Genomic DNA, 20360 nt, shown 5'->3' on the forward strand with positions numbered 1-20360 from the left:
ACAAGTCATATTTACATTCAAACTCAGACTCCAAAGAGTGAAGACATAGACACTGCCTCTTGAAGGTAGAAGTGGCCAGGGAAAGTCATGCTGCAAAAGGACACACATCTGAGGCAGGAGAGAAACTATTGTGGTTGTTTTGCAAACTATCTATCATAGGTCTTATTAGATTTCAAAGGTGATACATAAAAACATAAAAAGAACATGAAATAGCACAGGATACCTGCCAGGAAAACTGCACAGAGGAACTCAGATCTGATTGAGAAGGAGAGATGGAACTGAGATTGGATGGAGGTCAGGGAATATTCCAGCTGGAGGGAGTAGTATAGATGTGGAAATGCATTTGACGTGTTCGGGGGCAGTGAATATATGGCTGTGGCCATAGCAGGGAACTCACCTAGGGGAAAGGGGGGAACTAAGAACACCAGAGTAGTCGAGACAGGGTCTCAAAACTGGCCTGGGTCTTGATATAAGGCATTTGGGCTTAATTCTCTAGGCAGTAGAGAGCAGCGCAAGGGTTTTGGTCCAGGGCCAAATGATACTTTCCTCTGGAAATAGTGTGCAGATGGAAAGGAAGTTCTTTGATTTGCCATCAAGCACAGATGCACATCATGCCATGTGATCAAGCACAAGAGGGACTTTTTAGTGGTGGGTGGAGTGTGGTTCTTTGTTGTCAGGTTTTCTTTGTTGTTGTTATTGTTTTTTACTCTATGTGTACCTGGGTTACCCCACCACCAAAATGAAAACAATGCTATACTTACTTTCTAGGCTTATTTTAACGGTCGAATCCATAAATGTGTGGAAAGTGTTCAGCACAGCGCTTGGGGTTTGGAAATAATACAGAGTAGAAAGGTTTTAGAAAGAGAGTCACAATAAGCAGGAGAAAAGCTTGTGTGTGTTGGGGTTACTCCCCTCAGAAGGTCCCAGAGACCCTCTGTCTGCACAGGGGAGACCCAGCCCATCTGCCTCCCTGGATAAGCTTTCAGCTCTCTTCTGGGTGGAGGGGGAGGCCAGGGGGTGGGTGGGGGTGGGGGGAGGAGAACTAGGGGGGTAGAAGCGACTGAGAACATGGGGTGGGGGGGACACACACAGTCTCACAGAACACCAACATCAGAACACGCCACTCTGAGACCACGACAAAGTGAGACAACACAGGGCCACTTCCTACCTTTGTCTGAGCGTGGACAAACCAAAGGCACCGTGCCACCCACAAATTCCAACCCCCCTCCCCACCGCCAGCTAAAATGAGTGACTACTGCATCTTTACCAAGCACAGCTTTATCCCTGCTCTGGGCAGCCCTGCCCACGGAGAAGGTATTTGTTGAGATAATCATAAAACTGTCTTACTTTCTGTGCTCGCTTTTTTGTGCAATCCATTCCTTTCTTGGATCCTCCCCAATCACCCCCAAAGCCCAACTTCTATAACAGGTCCTTTCTAATACCCTCTTACAGAGACACTCCACGCTTCCCCACGGTGTATGTCCTCCCTCCGTGTGACGCTGGTCACCCACAGGTGTGTTCCTGGGGGCCTTTGGCTGAATGGCACTGACATCCTGTCCATTGTTATAAGCACTTTCAATTCTAACTGCACTTTTTTTGGATAGACTGGGTGCGTTGGTTACAGGTCTCCAGAGAAGCAGAACCAATAGGATATGTGTATATGTATATATATATCATATAACTACAAAGGCTTCTTTTAGATAGATATACAGGTAGGTAGGTAGATACATAGGTAGGTAGGTAGGTAGATAGAGACACAGGTAGGTAGGTAGGTAGGTAGGTAGGTAGATACACAGGTAGGTAGGTAGGTAAGTAGGTAGGTAGATACACAGATAGGTAGGTAGGTAGGTAGATAGGTAGTGAGATTATGGCTGACAAGTCCCACCATCTGCGGTCAGCAAGCTGGAGACCCGGGAGAGCTGACGGTGGAAGTTCCAGTTCCAAAGCCAGCAGGCTCCATAGAATAGCCAGTGTTTCAGTTTAAGTCCAAAGGCAAGAGACCGATGTCCCGGCTCAAGGGAATCAGGCTGACCCTCTCATGACTGTTTTTTCCCTTAGTCGTGAGAAGTTCAGCCTTTTTGTCCTATTCAGGCCTTTGACTGATTGGATGATGCCCACACGTACGGGGGGAGCCCTCTGCTTCACTCAGCCTGCTGACTCCAACATTGAATCTCATCCAAAACCACCCCCCACAGACACTCAGAATAACGTTTGACCAAATATTTGAGCCTCCCGTGGCCCAGTCAAGTTAACACATAAAACTAACCATCAAACTGGGGTTTAATGTTGGCTAAAGACCTAAAGAAAGGCCTGGATGCAGCCAGTGTGCTGAAGGTGTAGACCCGTGAACAGGCAGATGCTAAAACAGGAAGAACCCAGCGTGACCACCGCAGTCATGTCTGTTACCTTTGCCCAGGGGCACTGTGTTCCTATTTTTGAAAGTTTGTCATAGGGGAAGTTTTGTGCAGGCACAGTGCAAGGTAGAAAGCGCGTGCTGGTTTAGAGACTGTCTGCTTAGCCAGATAGTCGTGGGGCCCTCAGAGAGCATCTCTGAGGCCAGGACCCAGAGGTGCCTTTCTTAGGGGCCCTTGGCACGGTCCACACAATGGAGGGAGGCTAAACGATGGTACCTGGGACATCTGTACAGGAAATGGGCCATGACCCGGGAGGGTCAAGGTTATCCAGCAGGTACGTGCCACGTTTGGGGCCAGCTTCATGAATGGTGGCCTGTGCAGTAACAGAGTAGAGGCACCCTGTGCTTGATTTCCGGCTCTGCTCCTCTGCGTTAGAACCTGGCAACTGAGGACGTGCTGCTTTCCTTTTTTGCAGTTAAATTATCTTAGTAAATGTAAAAGTAGAAATGTCAACTCCTCCTCCCCCTAAACTGTAACACCTTGTGTGTGGCTCTCACCCTTGCTGGAGGAAGATGGGGAGGTGTGTTAAGGGTGGGGTGAGCCAGGAAGTGGTCAGTGGACACAGACGGTGGAGGAGGCCTGGCTCCGGGAAGTTCTAGAGGAGAAATGTGTGGGTTGCTCTGACTTGCCAGGAATTCCATCACAATTTTCCACATCCCCTCCTTGTTATATCTGCTTTATGCCCAGCACAGGGCTTCAAGATGCAGGAAACAGCAGCATTCAGACATTAGTGGAGAATTTTAAAGGACCTGGATTTCAGCTAGTCAGTGTACCATTTACTTGGCCGATTTTAATACAATATTTTTCCATTTGGCTTCCTTACTGCAGTGTAACAGTATTGTTTTCTACTAGTTTGACTGCACATGAATCATGGATTTGTTTTAGCACAGTTTTCATGTGAAACTGAATTCTGAGAGCCAACTAACCAACCTGCAAATCTACTTTTGGAACACAACTTGTTTGTAAGCTGAGACTGTGCATATTTAAAATTAGCAGAATACTGTATTGCAAAATCCCAAACACAGATACAAAGCAAGAATGCCCTAAATATATCCTTCGGAGAATTACAGAGGTAACCAGTCTCCCTCAGTAACTGGCAATGGTAACGACGGGGGAAATTTTGGGTTCAGGGTGGCTTTGTGCAGTTTTTAGAGTTTCTCTTTCATGTAAGGCCATGAAATCATATTTGACTTCATGCCACTTGGTGAGGTCGCTGGAACCAGCTTTTGGTGTCTGTTTTGACGGGGGGAAAACCAAGGTCCCAGATAGAGATTCTCTGGCTGATCCACAGGCCCAGAGCGTGCGTGAGCTGAAGGAGCTGTCAGGTCCCTGCCCCTTAAGGATTTCAGGAAGGCAAGGATGCCTCCTTGCTCGAGCAGCCCTCTTTTCCACTCAATCTCTGATTTTTTTGCTTTTGACTGCTGTGTCTGGGCTAAGGTTTTCTGTGAGTAATCGCTACACATTTTTTCTTTCCTATATTTTCCCTCTTCCAGGCTTCTTGTCTGAGCTGGGGTTGGCCCTCTCCTCATTCCTCTTGGGAAGGATGCAGTGGGCAGGCGAGTAGAGTAACCTCTAAGTCAGACTGACTCTGTCTTCCAAAGGTCTGTGTTCTCGGGTCAGACCCAGATCATCTGGAATAAACACAAAGTGAAAAGGCTTTTCCCCCAGGGTAGACAGTGTCTCCTGGGGCTGGAGGAAGTTGATTTCTTTAGTAGCTGAACCTGCTAGGACACAAACAGGAAATGGCTTTACTTTACCCTCTTTCTCTGTCTTTAAACATATTTAGTTGAATTTCCATGCCTGACTCCTTGACATCTCAAGCTTACTTTTACTTAGAGGGTGATAAACGTGTAAGGCCACTTAATTTAAAATGCCACCCTCCCCACCCCCCATCTAATCCTAAATCTCTCTGCTGAGGGTGGACATCCCAGCACTGCAGGGAGAAAGGGGAGTGCGTGGTCCCTTCACTCTCCCTCCTCCACCTCTCAGTCTGCTCCAGAGCAAGTGAAGGCCACCCCCCTCTCCGGTGACTGACAATTCTTCTCTTTCAATAGACTCTCCCATTTGTCCTCTTTCATCTGGACATGCAGCTGAAGGTGTAGGGCCAGTTTACCTCTCCAGTCAGTTCTATGGGGATGCCCTTGAGAATGTGAGTGTGTGGAAGGGAAGGCAGGAGAGATGGGGAGAGATGCACACACAGCACTCTGGGGGGCCTGAAACCAGAGCGAGCTGCGCCGAGATGTTTGGCATCCTCTGGAGATGAGGCTGTGTCCTAAATATATTCGTAGGAGAATTACAGAGGTAACTAGTCTCTGTAGAACCTTTCCTCCAGAGAAAACTTGGCAACTGGAGGCCACAAGCCAGACTTGGCTGTAGAGAGAGATGTCTTGTCTAGCATGGTGCTGTGAACAACATGAATGTCACTCCAGTTTGCAATCAGCCCCGTGCCTTTTAGAGCTTGGCCCAGTGGGCCTGGCTCATGTCCACTCACAGGCTGGATCCTGGAGGCCTAGAGCCTGTAACCCTGCTTGGGAGCCGGGGCCACAGGCTGCTGCGGCCCAGATGCCCACTCCCGGAGGCAGCCTTGGAATAGATGGTGCAAAGGAACCCAGGTCCTGAAGAGGCCATCTGGGGACAGAGGACAAGAGCTGGTTCTCCCCCCGCACACATACCCTGGTGCTGTGTAACCTGGGATGAGGTCATTCGGCATGAATAGCTTGTGTTCGCCACCAGGCAGGAAGATCTGGGGCCAGGAGCCAGCAACTAATTTATTACTTAAAAAAATCAAGTGACTTTTCATTGCAGACTTGAGTTGGTGTGAGAAAAAAATTGGAAGGTAACAATTTATCAGGATACCTTATTCCTCATGCTGTGCCTCATCCATCCTTTCAAACACCTATTTTCCGTGGTCATCTTCACCACTAATCACCATTGTTGCTTTTTAATGACTGGATTTGTGGATTCATCCGTTCTTTCATCCATTTGTTAAACCAGGCACCTGCCACCTGCCGGTGATAAGGACTTAGGATAAAAACAAGCAAACCACCAAAAAATAAAAATAGAAAAGTCAGAAAGCATCCCTGGGCTGGATGAGTCCACAGCTGGAATGAGGAAAAGGGATGATCCTCAGAAACACGCTCGCCTTGGTCACAAGCAGACACATCCTAAATCATGGCCATTCTGCTTCTTAATCTAAAAGTTACTTATTTAAGAGCACCCCAATGTGATGGGGAGGAACTGGTCCAATGGCCACTATTCCCTATCTCCAACTTCCCAGCCAAGGGTGGAAAGGATTGAACCAGAACTGGTGCCACTCTGCCTGGGCAACAGAGAGAACCACTGTTAATGGCTGGTTGCTCAGTGTGTGTGAGCATGTATATATATGTATGTGTGTGCGTGTGTGTGTAATGGATGTGTAGGTGTGTAAGAGGGAGTATGTACATGTTATGTGTAATTGTGTACATGTTATGTGTAATTGTGTACACGTGTGCATGTGTGTGTGAACCTGTATGTATTATGTGTATAGAGTGTACTTGTATTTTGTGCGTGTGCGTGTGTGTGTGTTCGGCGTGTTAGGGGGGTGTGTGTGTGTGTAAGGTACGATGCCACACCTTGAGACGAGATGGCTTGTGGAGTGCTAAATGCTTCTCAGTTCCACAGCACAAAACTGCAGCCTGGGGTGGGAAGGGTAGGGTCAGGGAAGGGTCAGGGAAGGGAAAGGTCAGGGTTAGGAAGGGTTAGGGTTGGGGAAGCCTGGAGCCGCCAACAGCAGCAGCTTTTTCTCTGCTCCTGTGGGGTCCGCCTAGCGGCCTCTGAGAACACAGTGACTTATCTGCAGCTCGCGTCTCTGACGGGCCTGGGGGCCCGGCCTAGCCGAGCCTGCGTGCTCTGCATTCCGTAGAGCACTGCTGGGAACCTGGGGTGGGAACCCTGGCTGAGGGGGGCTGCCCGTCACAGAGGCGACAAAGGCACTCCTCTGCATGGGGCCATGAACCCAGGGCAGAAAGGGGACAGAGGGCATGGCAGGCCTCGAAAGGCTGCCCCCCCGCAATGGGGCGTTGGAACCTCCAACTTTGCTCTTCCTTCCCTGGGACAGCGTAGTAAAAAGCACACAAAAATACAAGCCATAATGCGATGGGGGAACGGGGGCTCTCCAAAACTCAGGGCTGTGAAACACAGGGTCAAGTTGAGAGAAAATAACCCGGGACTCGGGGTGGCCTGTGAAGCCAACGGACAGCTGTTGAGCTGGCTCAGGTCTCCGCAGGTGCATTCCTGGGTCGGGCAGGGCCTGGGGGAGGGGGGCAGGGTGGCCGGGGAGGGGCAGAGGGCTCAGCTCCGCACAGCAGCTCCCGTGGGGTCACCAGGACGGTCTGCGACAGCGGAGGCCCGGAGCCACCACAACGCCTCTGTGCAGGAGACAACAAGATCCTACTTCCTGTTGCTCCCTGAACTATAAAGTCACCCTGTGAGAGGTGAGAGAGACATCTCTCCAGACTCCACTTTCCCTCCATGAGACCCAACGGATGGGGCTCCGGGTCTCTGAGAGGCGGATCACATGTGGGCAGGGAGCGAGTCGCCGGGTATCACGGGGTCATCCCAGGCTCATGACTGGTCACCGTGGCAGGTGGGGTGACCTGTGGTCCATGTGCGTTATTAGTGGCAGCCCATGCATGTCTCCTTCCAACTAGGGGGCTGTCTGCTTACCTTAGCAGCCTGTGGGGACTCCATGGAACTGGGGAGCCCAAGGCACAGCAGGTCTGGGGGCAGGTGAAGGAGAGAGACCCAGACCCCATCCCAGGACTGAGCTGAGGATGGATGGGACGCTACATGTGACATGCTAGGCTCAGGGCCAGGCAGGCAGCACGTCCTGGGGACATAGAACACCTGGGGACCTGCAGGCTGGGTTGTCAGGCTGAAGCCTGGCCTCCCCTAAACTTTGCCAACTAGCTGAGCAGAGTGGCATGGAGTTGTTTACACTGGTGGCATAAAATCACAATGTGCCTTCTCCCTACACGGAGAAGCAGGGAAAGAGTTTAAGACTGCCATGATTCCAAATTCCAGGGATGATTTAAAACACGTTTCAAAACAATTTTTACGGTATTTACTCCTTTCCCAGTAATTTTGCAATCAAAGACATTAATCAGTCCCAACACAGGATTTGCAATAAGAGAACTCTGAGTTATGGTCATTACAGGACGGTTACATTAAAGAAGTGCTGTATCTGAGATGCAACTGTCTTGAGTGAAATCAAAGGGTTCTCACCCAGGCTCCCGTTTGAGTCAGTCATGTGGTGTGACCTTGTCAACCTGCCATTACCTCCGGATGAGGGTTTCAAACACTTTTCGAAGTCTAGCAGCAGGAAATTAATGGCACACTGAAGCTAGGAAAATTCATGAAGGATCCAATAAAGGAAGAATTTAGAGAGGAGCTGTTGGGTGTCAGGAAACCAGAAGGGCGAGTGCAGCTCCTGGGGCTGTTATGGAAGGAGAAAACCTCACAGAGAAGGCTTCCTTCAGAGGACCTGGGTCCTCCGGTTGAGAGCTGTGACCTTGCCCCAAGGGAGTTAGGGGAATAAATACCCGACATCACTCTTCCCCCATCCCTCTCCGGCTTGGGCTCCTCGTTGGCTAAACCCACCTGGGCATCAGAGGGCTAGAGAGCCCTTGATATGCCCTTGATCTGGGGCAGCCACCCAGGCAGAAAGCAGGAGGAAGAAGAGCAGAAGACAGACCTGGAAGAGCATCTGTCAGAGCAAGGAGTATTTTTCAATTTTAGATACCCATATTTGGGAGGTAACATATAAAGGGGGTAACACCAAAAGAAGAACTAAAAAATAACCTGAGTGGCTTGTAAGCTGAAGAGTTGCAAAAATGCAACATGGAACTTCTAAGGCTAAAGTGTTATTTTATCTCACACTAAATTTCGATCTAACGGGAACAAAAATATAAGCACATAACATTCACATGAACATAATGTCAGTTAATCAGCACTGTGACCTGGTACCCCCTGGGCCTGGGGGTGGGGGTGAGCTAAGTGGCTCTGCCACTCAGGATCCGGGGGTCCAAGGCACCTGGTGTGCGTTACTCAGACTTAGGCTGACAGCTGGTCTCCAGGGATTAGGTAAGGAGGGACTAACTATGCAGACACATGGGTGTGCTGGATTTCTCTGGGGCAAGAAGTGAAAACGTGGTGTCTACCCCGACACCCTCACTAGGGCTGGGCTCTGTGGCTAAGAAAGTTTCTGAGAGTCACTGTCCTTTTTGACTCCCGATTGCCGAGACCTGGTGTGACCTAATGTCCCGCCAACCCAAGTTACAACGATAATAAAAGAATTAGGAAGGCAACAAAGAAAGGCAAGGAAAGGGAAGAGTAAACAAATAGGTAGGAGCCCCGGGCCAAGGCAGAACCACGATAAGATACAGAGAGCCACTTGAGACTACGTACACGGAGAAATGAGGATCAGAAGAACGGGGAACTGGAAACAGAGAGAGACAGACCTTAGACACTTCCTGGGTTTTGGCGGTAAATGTGTTTATTTTAACAATTGCTAACAGCCTGGGTTTGGGCCATCAAAATCTGTGCTCACTGCCCTTGGAAATACTGACAAACTCTCCGATGATGGAAATGACTATCAACCTCACTATTTATTTCTGAAATGAAGGCATATTTTATTAATGAGTTTGATGAATGAGTTCTAAAGATTTTTTTAAATAGAATGCGATGAAGCAAATAAAAAGGTGGTTTTAGAAATTTACATGTGAATAATTAATTGTGCTTGGGGATGGGAGTGGATAGTATTCACTTGAGGATATATTTGAATTAGACCCCAGTGGATTTCCAGGCCAAGGGCACAGCGTGAGGCCTGAGGCCTGGAACGACACGTGGTTGTGGGGCCCAGGGAGGGAGTGGTGAGGTCAAGTACAGAGGAGGCAGGACACCGCCAGGGCTAGAAAGACGGGCCTCGTAAAATATGAGCATGAGACTTGCTCTCTCCACCTCAGGGTAGAGTATAATGAAATGTAGGCAGAAATGCTTCAGGTATTAAGAAATACTGGGATTTCCCTGGTGGCGCAGTGGTTGGGAGTCCACCTGGCAATGTAGGGGACATGGGTTCGAGCCCTGGTCCCGGAGGATCTCACATGCTGCAGAGCAACTAAGCCCGTGCACCACAACTACTGAGCCCGAGTGTCACAACTAGTGAAGCCCATGCACCTAGAGCCTGTGCTCCACAGCAAGAGAAGCCACCGCAATGAGAAACCCCCAGGTCGCCACAACTAGAGAAAGCCTGCGTGCAGTCATGAAGACCCAACACAGCCAAAAAATAAACAATTAATTAAAAAAAAGAGAGAGAGATACTAACTTCTGTCATCTATGCTTTTAGAGTTTTCATTAAGAAAAAAATCAGGCTTGCTGTTTTGCCAATAGGAAAATCGAATAACTTTCAGGAGATAGACAGCTCTGACATAGAACATATGCAGTCATTCATGAGAGAAAGTTGTATATGCAAAGATGTTCTGCCTTGTATTTGTTCCCTAGAAGAACCACTGCTGAATGAGCAGACATTGTGAAGTTAGAAATTCACATGCCATGTTCTAGGATGTCTAGCCCTAACTCAGTCAACCTCCATCAGGTGTTTGAGGCAATATAAGACAAGTAACTTATAATCTAGTCAGAGAGAAACATATAGAAGGAACAACAAGAAAATGACACAAGGCAGAATTTCGCGAAGGGCTTAACTGGGTAGTTCTGGCTGTCAGGGTGACAGGAATTCAAAGACAGGCCCAGGTGGTGTTGACAGATTCTCAGGGAAGTCAAGACAGATGCCAACTGGGCCTGGAAGGATGGAAAAAATCTGAATGGTGCTAGAGTGGTCAGGGTCTGGAAGAGTTAGTACTAATTCTCAGAAGCCATTGGTTTCTGAAATGTTTAGGTCAAATGAGAAAGAAGCTCTTGGTGACTTCAGCCCCTTAAAGCACCACTAGAGCACCATTCAGATCCAGCTTCATTCTTCCTGGGAGCTGTCAGGGATGATAAACAGTAATGATCCCGTCTGCTGCCGGTGAGGATGCGGATGCCAACAATAGCAATTGGTTTTGCCTGTTTTGACATTTTCTGGATTATTATTTTAAAAAAAAAATCACAACCAAAAGGCCTGAAAACAGCCACAGATAACTCAACAAAACATTTATGGAATAAATAATACACAAAGTCTTCCAGAAAACTGAAGAGGAGGGAATACCTCTAAACTCAACATATAGGGCCAGTGTTATCCTAATACCGAGACCAAACGAAGACAGGACAAGAAAAGAAATTACAGACTAATTATGAACACAGATGCAAAAATTCTTAACATTTTTGCAAATCAGAGCCAATATACTAAAAGAATAACACATCCTAACCAAGTGGGATTTAATCCAGGAATTCAAGATTGGTTTAACGTTCAAAAGGTACTCAATGTAATTCCTCATATTAACAGACTAAAAAGAAAAAGTTTATGATGACCTCAATGGATGCAGAACGAGCATTCAACAAAATCCTACTTCCGTTCCTGATTAAAAACTCTCAGCAAACCAGGAATAGAAGATAACTTCCTCAACTGATAAACGGCATCTATGAAAACCCCACAGCTAACTCAGACTTAATGATCAAAGATGAATGCTCTGCCCGGGTGATCGAGAATAAGACAGGACGTGTGTTCTCATCCCTTCCGTTCAATATTGCTCTGGAGATTCTGGCGAGTGCAATAAGAAAGCAAGAAGGATCAAAGCTCTGAGCGGCTCAGACCTGACACTGCAAGAGGGACCAGGTCCTCCAGGAATGCCTCTGATGTCCTCCAGCCCACGACCAGACATCCAATAAGTTGTCGACTCAAACCAGCTTGGCCACTATGTAGCTGTCAGACCTTAAAACATCCTCTCCCTCCACACCCCGCCCCGCGATTATTGGATATTATTTCATTTTATTTTTCATTGTCTTAGAATTTCAGGTTCCTAAGTGATGGGATGGGCATGATAGCCACCACTGCAGATGTGTTGTGAAGACTAAATGGAATAATCACACACATGCACTGCGAAGGGCCCTTCCAGCATCTGGTTTTGCTACATTCATGCTGAGCGGCGAGGGGAATTACACGATCTGCTAAAAATGCAGGCAGGTAGGTATGAGGGTTTGAGATTTGAGGTGCAAAGTGTAAAGTAGGAGGGGTTGGAGCTGGAGGTGTGGGCCCAGACAGAAGCAGGCTCTGGGCCGGGCAGCTGGGGCTGTGCCTCTTCTTTTCCTGGGAGGTGGGGGGTGGGGTGGGGCATGGCCGCCAGTGGGAGGAAGGGATGGGGACTCCAGAACCCTGGGTCAGATCAGTAACCGGGTCTCCTCCTTACTGCTCGGCTTCCTTTGCTGACCTTTAGAAGCTCCCTCCACCCCTAGAGGCTCCTCCTAATTCAGAGGAAAGTGATCTGATGAAAATAACCCACAGTGGGACACCAGGGGTGGTGACTCAACACTTGACCTCTTCTGGGAATATCTGCTTTATAAAAGAGCCCCAGGATGAAGGCAGTGCCTAAAGTGACTCACTGGGAGCATGGGGAGGGCCAGGGCTGGGCTCCTGCCTGTGAGATATTTTAGGTCATGTTCTCCTGCTCTGAGTCCCCTCCTCTCAGACTCAGTTCACTGACTGCCTGCCCTGTAGCAGGGCGGGGGGAAGAGACCTCAGGAGAGGATGAGGCAACTTTGCCAGAGGAAGCACCATGAGGGGGAAGGGTGAGGATGTGCAGAGGAAGGACAGATGTGGCTGTTTCACCGTCCATAACTGGTCGGGTGAGGAGGACTCAGCGATACAAAAGCCAACCGGGCTGCCCAGCCACAGGGGAGGGGCCGGGGGGGTTGGGGGCTAAGGAGGGTGACCCTGGCCTGTTTTTACGGCATGTGTGCATTTGTCAGTGTGCAGCTGTGCATCTGGGCAGGTGGGAGGAAGCAGATTTCCAGCACTCTCGGAATGAGTCCCCGGTCAGGTCTCAGTGCGAAGGAGACAAACCTTTAATTGAGGACTCACAAACCATTGTGCTCCAGGTCTGGGAACAAACACTTGCCTTGATAGGCAGCTGCTTCCAACAGTGGGGGGCTGCGGGCCCTTGACCTGCCTACCACCCAGCTCGGCCAGTCCTCCTGCGTACCTTGCATGGTTTTGAGAAGCTGTGTCACTTCTAAACAGGTGACAGCTTTGGGGTGGATCTGAGGGGTGGATCCTGGGAGCGTTAACTGTAGAAAACAACAAGGAATAAAAGTGTTTTAATCTTCTTTAGTTGTGATTTAAAAAAAAAAATCCAGGAAGGGTGATAACAACAGCCGTCCAGGAAGGACCGCCGCAGCTCCTGTTCCCAACAGGAACCAGAGCTCCAGTGCTCTGATACCCAAACCCCTTCCTGAGTTTGGGGCCCTCTTCTCTCTGCAGAAGCTGAAAATGCCAGGTCCTCATTCTCCAAGTCTCTCGTGCAGCTTGGGCCCGAGCACAGCCCCAGGTTGCATCCACCCAAAGACCAAGCCCAGACTCGGATGCAGTGGAGCGTCGAAGGCAGGAGGCTGTGAGACACGACGGCAGCCACCTGCCTTGCCCGGGCAGAGAGGAGGTTGGTGTGTGTTGCCAAGCAGGGAGGTGACGTGTCCACAGTGACCCGAGCATTGCCTCGTCCTTGGCTCCTTCTGGACTCAGACCGTTTGTTCTGGTAGCTCAGCCTTGCTGCCTGGAACAAAATGACACCACTCTGGGCCCAAGAACGCTTCCTGCAAATGTCCCTCACTCATTTGCCACCTGCCCTTCCTAAGCCCTTAGGTGGTCAGCGTCCTTGCTCCGGCTCAACCTCTGCACACGAAGTCGGGCACCGACGGCCCACATGTATACGCCTGCTGTTTGGCGTCCACCCAGAGCCAGTCTCGGGCCCGGCACAGGGAAACGCCAGGAACTACCTGACGAATGAAGCCCTTCTTATGAGAATCACAAAATCAGCCAAGAGTGTTAAAGGTGAAAATGGTGTCAGAGACCAGCTATGCTTCAAACACGAGGACATCATGGTCCAGAGCGATTTCATGCTTCACTTGAAGTTTCCCTCTAGTGTGACTTCTGCCATACTCCACTGCTTCTCCTCTTACGAGGGGCATTTATTTGGCAAGCACAGTAATTGGTATAAAGTTCAATGAAAAGTTCCTTGATCATCTGGAGTAACTGGGATTTTTATTTGCTGCTGGTGGGAAGGTAAATTGGTACAATCACTTACCAAAACTATTGGCAGGATTTATTAAGCCACAGCCCATGATCCAGCAATTCCATTCTTGGGATTACTGACAGAAATGTGCACATGAGTGCATCAAAAGATTTACACAGTGTTCCTAGAGGTGTAATCCAATAGGACCCCTGAACCCTGGAAACCACCTATGTCTAGCATAGGAGTGGATACGTTGTAGTGTATTCTCACAATGGAAAACTATACAGCAATGAAAAGGAACCATGGCTACATGACTCAAAGATGAATCTATAAGTGGCTTTTTTAAAATATAAATTTATTTATTTATTTATTTATTTATTTATTTATTTATTTATTGGCTGTGTTGGCTCTTCATTGCTGTGTGCGGGCTTTCTCTAATTGCGCCAAGCAGGGGTTACTCTTGGTTGTGGTATGTAGGTTTCTCATTGTGGTGACTTCTCTTGTTGTGCAGCATGAGCTCTAGGTGTACGGGCTTCAGTAGTTGTGGCACACAGGCTCAGTAGTTGTGGCTCACGGGCTTAGTTGCTCTGTGGCATGTGGTATCTTCCCAGACCAGGGATCAAACCCGTGTCCCTTGCATTGGCAGGCGGATTCTTAACCACTGCTCACCAGGGAAGCCCCCAAAGATGAATCTTTGAATAGTGGGGAGTAGAAGGGATTGGCAATGGACATAAAACAGGAGGCTTTTAAGGCATTGATGATTTTCTGTTTCTTGAACTGGATTACCAGGTGTTTACTCTGTAAAAATTCATCTCACTGTACACTTATGATTTGTGTACTTTCTGTATGTGTTATGCTTTAATAAAAATGTTTACTTTTTTAAAATCTCTGAAAACCCAGGTGAACAAGATTGGTTAACACATTTTAGAGATGAAGCCAAAAAAAGTTACAAAAAAAAAGTCTTTAAGTCTTTGGTTCATCAAACTAAATCTCTCAAAGTCCATACACTGAAGCACGTGGCCCTGGTCCCTGAATGCTCACCCAAGGCCTCATTCACTTGGGAATCTGTGATGATTTTAGGTATGTTTCTAACACCTTTGGGGATCTGTCACTTTAGTCCACAGCATATTAAAAACAGAAAATCTGCTAAGTATATGGATGTGCCAGGAGAGAAGTCTAAAGCCAACTCTTTAATGGCAGAAATGAAAATCAGAAGGCAAGAACTCCAAGTGCATATTGGTACAGGGAAAATGCCTTATACACCGGCTACAACTCAGGAGGTGTTCCTTTTCTTAGAACAGAATACAAATGTTCAGATGGTCAATTCAACTGACGATTTCCGATCCTTACAAAAAGTTCAGATCCTTAGTGCAGTAGGTAGGGAACCAAATAGATCATTTCAGAAATTGCTCCACCACAGGATCAGAGAATTGCAAAAGTGAACATGGGGTAAGGCAAGAGGCCAGGAGCCATTTTGCACACAGGTTCCAGGGACAGACTCCGAGCAGCTGCGGCAGGAGCTGGGGGGTGCAGGGCAGGGGCCTCCAGGAGCCCTGAGAGAGCGAGATGGAGGCCAGGGCAGCTGGACTTCGTCAGCACCCATTCAACATTCAAGGGTGCCCCAGTAAGAGTTACAAAGAAAAGATAACGAGACCGGTCGTAGGGCATCATAAGTAGTTTGAGACGTTATAGAATTAACGATTTTCTTTAAAAAACTGTGAGTGCCATCACGCATTCCATTTCTTGCTCTTCTAAACAATGGCAGGTGGAAGCCTCATCAGCAAGCCAGGCTTCCTTGGACAAGGGGGGTGGGGGCTTGTGTCCCATTGAGGGGGAAGGTGGCCCATGCTATCCCTTTTCCCGGAATGGGTCACCCTCCCTCCGCTGGCCACGCGCTCTTCTGGCTCTGCCCCTGTCCCCAGGGCTGGGCCCACTCTGGGAGCTGGGCTGGTTGGCTTACCTGCCTTGGGGCAGGAGCAGCAGTGTCTTGAGAGGACGTGGAACAAACGGCACCTTTGGAAGAGGCCTCGGCTCCTCAGGGCCTTCTGAGGATTTCTTTGCAAGGTTAGAAAACGAACGTCTCCGAGCCTCCAAATCGTCACTGTTGTATACCTCAACCAACTGTCCCCAGGCTTTTAGACTGACTGTCTCCACCACTATCTCAAGGTACAAGTACGGTGATGGAAACATGTCTTGTGTGAATAAAAGCAAACAAAAGTCAACAATGCAGCAGTGGAATCAGGAACCATGATACCGGGTGAGAAATCGAAGCAGGCTGACAGCTGGAGAAGGCAGGTGTTGTCACAGCCTGGGAATTAGCAAATTTGAGGCTTGCAGAGAGCGAGATAGGGAGGGAACTTCAGAGATGGCAGAATTATAGTAATTACAATTGTTTTCCTTCTCTATAATATGCACGGAGTAAATGTTAAAATAATAATTCATTTTAAGTAATGGGTGGGGCCTTTGGTAAGAGACAAGGGAAGGGCCGGCGCTCAGAGCAGGTTTGAGGGGTGACAAGGACGAGGAAAATACCATCCCAGGAGCATGAGCCTGGCCCTCAGAATTAAAGGGAGGCACCCACTATTTGGGGAGACCTTTGTCAGCATTTTGTGGCCATGTTTGCAATGTTAAGTTAGTGTTTATAGTACAGGCGTGGGTTTAAGGAGTAACTCTGGTAAGTACAGGGGCCCTTGAAACTATTTTCTCTCATTCAGAATTTGCAAAGCAACATTAACTGTTGAGGTCAAAATTCAGAGAGGAGATCTCGTGAGCCTGGGGCCGCCAGGTGTGACCGTGCGGGAGGTGCAGTGCCCGACTCGAGGGGTCGCCGCCGCATTGCAGTTGATGTCAAAGGCGCATCCCAAGGTGGGCTGTGCGCGGCCTGCCCACGGGTACGTGGCAGCCTCGGCAGGCCCATGGCGCGGCCAGTTTCCTCTGAAAGGGTCCTCATCTGTCCTCTCATGATGTTATTGAACTCTGGCTTTTCCAGACTTTCCTATGACCCTTTGCCAAGCCTCTGGCCCCCACCCTCCACTGAGCAGAAGAGGCTGCCTCCCCCTTCACTGGGAAGCACTGGCTAAAGGAGGAAATCACATTAACTTCCTGCCACCTCATCCAAACCTGGACCTCCACCGGGACCGCCTCTGCGTGCCTGCCCCTCACTGCTGCTCCTCACCTGGGGCCTTCTCAGGGCTCAGACCACAGGAGCCGGCGCCTCCCCAGCCTCCACAACAGGGCTCGCTTCTGGGCATGCCCTTCTGCCCCCAGTGGAAGCAGGGACATGTGTCCACCCTGTTTCTCGCCCCCCTCCTCCTTCTTGAACATGGTCTGGGTACCAGGGACCCCAGAAACTCCTGCCCAAATGGCCCCCAATGGTCCCTGTGGGCCTCACCCCTGGGTCCCATGTGTACACCCCCAGGCCCAGGCGTGCTAAAGAGGAGACTGTTTGTGAAAGTTGGGGAGAAGATGGGCAGGTTTCCACATGTGTGCACACGTGTCACCTCATGATGCCCAGTGGAGCAAGGGAGAAAGGGAGGGGCCAGGCGCTGGCACAGCCGTCCCCATGCCGCCACGTCTGGAGCAGAACTCCACGGAATCTGAGAATTCTAAATCGAGCTCTGGTCTTCTGAGTTATGAGGGTATGTTTGCCGAGGTAGAAGGATAGAAGGTATTTTATTTTACAGTTCATTAGCCTGATTTGTGCATTTAAATAGAGACACATGGTAAGCAGCCTCCATTTGTATTCTTGCCCTGGACACTGCAAATGTTAGCGTCAGGCCTGTTTTCAATCTCTCTCTTTTTCCTGCCTTTAAATATTTCCATGCATTTGTCAGGTGAAAAATCAGCAAACAACTATGTGAACCAAGGCCTCTCTCCACCCCTCTATGGCCTGAGTTCTTTCCTTCTAGACAATGATTGTTTAAATAATAAGTTCCTCAGCAGATCATCACTAGGGCCTGCAAGGCACCAAAACCAGTGATGGAGAAGAAACTGCCCATGCCCAAGTGAGCCTACAATCCACATGACATAACGTGTCCTGTGATGGAAGAAACAGGCCACCGGGAGTACCTGCTTCAGGGACATCGCACTTGGTTTCAAGGTGGGAATGGAGAGCAGAGAAGGTTCCTGAGAGGTGATGTCCAAAGAACAAATCCAGACAAGACTGTGACCATCTTTGAGGGGCTCTGTCAGCTTCTGGTCGCAGTGGGGCTATTTTGGCCTGCACATCCCTATGGTTTGGAGTAGGCACTGCACACTCTGCTCCTCTTGTGGTGGCTGTGAGTTGGGGATTTTGAGGGTCTCGACTGCAGCTTCAAGGTTACTTCGCACCATCAAGGAGTCCCATACCAACTGGAGCAGCCACTGTTCATAAGGTGAGCAACGCCCATCGTACTTTACACAAGTTATCAAGAGAAGAGGGGCAGTGTGTCTTCCATGCAATAGCATGATCCCGATACCCACTACTTTCCTGAAATTGAGGAGACAATTGAGTAGATGCTTTACATCTCAGGTGAGATGGGGTAGCTTAACAAGCACACTAGAGTTGACCCTTGAACAACATGGGGGTTGAGGAGGCCCACCCACATAAAACTGAAAATCTGCATATAACTTGACAGTCAGCCCTCCAGATGCATGGTTCTGCGTCCCTAGATTCAACCAGCCGAGGACTGTATTGTACTGTAGTACGTATTTATTGAAAAAAATCCTCGTATAAGTGGACCCGCGCTGTTAATTTATCTCCAGCAACAGATGTGGGAGCACGAGAGCCATACCCGCGGCAGCATGTGGCGTCTCTGCGTGTGCCCACGGCACTGCCGAGGCGGACATGGGGCAGCTTCCTCCCCAGCCCAAAGCTTCTGCTCCCCCGAGTGGACATGCTCCTGCATTTCTCTCACCCTTCCCGTAGCCAATCCTCTGTTGCTGCTCCACCACTCAACCCCTGATGCCTCTGGTAACCGCCCACTGGGAGTGTCTGTCCAGCTGGAAAGACAAACCTAATGTCTCTCTTCCCCTGCTAGACTGGGGCTTCCTGAGAGCAGGGACTATTCTGTTTGGTTGTCCTTGTCTCCATCCTCAGGGCTGGGCATATTACAACTGCTTAATAGATACCGGATGACTAAGAGTGATGGGAACACGGAACAGGGGTTTTAACCAAACCGGAGGGATGGGGAAGGCTAAAATAATAGTATGTCAGCCAAGATAGGAAGGGTGGGTGGAAATAAATGAGACCAGAGGAGGGTGGAGTGGGGAGAAAAGCAGCTTCCAGGCAGAAGCTGCAGCAACATGGGTGAAGGCCCTGAGGGAGGAGGGAATGCAGCGGGTTGGTGGAGCTGACAAAAGTGAAAACTGGACTGCAGTGCAGAGAGCTGGGTAAGAGGCAAAGTTGGAGAGGTTGGCAGGTCTCTGGAGACCTGTAAAATCCATGTTGAGGACATCAGACTTCATTCTAGGGACCACGTGAAGCCACTGAAGGGTTTCAAGTAGAGGGCATGATCTAAACACTGCACATCTGTATTGTTGAAGAGGTCATGTGGAATTGTATGTGGGTGATGAGTTGGAGGGACCAAAGGTGAACCAGAAAGATAAAAAGGCAATAAAGGAGTCCCAGAGGGAGATGATGGTGGCAGGAATGGCGTTACAGTGCAGAGGTGGGAGAAGGGGAGGAGTCAAGGATGACACCCAGGTTTCTAGTTTGAACAACTGGTGGGTAATGGTGGCATTTACTGAGATAGGAAGCGCTGAAGGAGGACTGTGTTTTGGAGGAGCAGGGAGGAGGAGGATGTTTTTGCCATGCTGAAAATGTGAGATGCCTATAGGCATTTGAATTTACATCTAGATGGGAAATTTTATATCTGGGTATGTATCTTTGGAGAAAGATCCAGATAAGAGATGCAAATCTGAAAGTGATCTGCATTTAGATGGTACCTGATGCCCCATGAGTCGTTGAAATGTCCAGGGAGAGTATAAACTGAGGAAGGCAGAGGGCCTTTGACTAAGCAGCGAGGAACTCTCAATATGTAAGGACTGAGTAGGAAGAGCTGGTTCGAAACTTGGCTGATCATCAGAATCACCTGGGAAACTTAAAACAATGTATATCTGCTGGGGAGGATGTGTCTACATAACCTATATTTTGAAGAAACTATGATTAGAAACCATTTGGTAGAAGAGGAAAACTGTGAAAGAGAGGATCGGTGTTTAGGAAAAATAAAAATAAAAGGATGGTGGTGTTCCAGATCCCAAGGGAAGGAGTCCCGGAAGAAAGGGATTAGACAAAACCAGGACTAAATTTTTCACTGGGAAGCCAGATGGTCAGACACCCACCTGTCTGACTCCTTCGTAGTAGGGGATTGGTGTCTGAACTCAGTAACGTTTACTAAGGGATTACAGTAAGGTGCCCTGAACACCCTGTGCTCGATGCCCTCCGAGAGGCATGCACAGGGTGGGTGCAGGGGGGGGGGGGGGAAGGAAGGTGCATCAGGTGGCAGGGAGCTTTTCACTGGAAGTAGCATCTGAACTGCAGCATTCCTAGGAGAGGAAATAGTGGAAACAAAACTATGACAAGTTAAGAGAAGGATGTACACTCCTGGCTGCAGCACAGGGAATTAACTGCTGGAAATGAAGCAAGGGAAGGGGGCAGAGCCCAGGTGTTAAGGACCTTATATGCCAAGGTAAAAGAACCCCAAAGAAGTAAGAAAGTAAGTGGCACAATTAGATCTGTGCTTTATTTAGCCGATTCTGGCAGCCAATGTGA

The sequence above is a fragment of the Hippopotamus amphibius genome, chromosome 11 (assembly GCF_030028045.1).
Source record: "Hippopotamus amphibius kiboko isolate mHipAmp2 chromosome 11, mHipAmp2.hap2, whole genome shotgun sequence".
NCBI lineage: Eukaryota > Metazoa > Chordata > Mammalia > Artiodactyla > Hippopotamidae > Hippopotamus > Hippopotamus amphibius.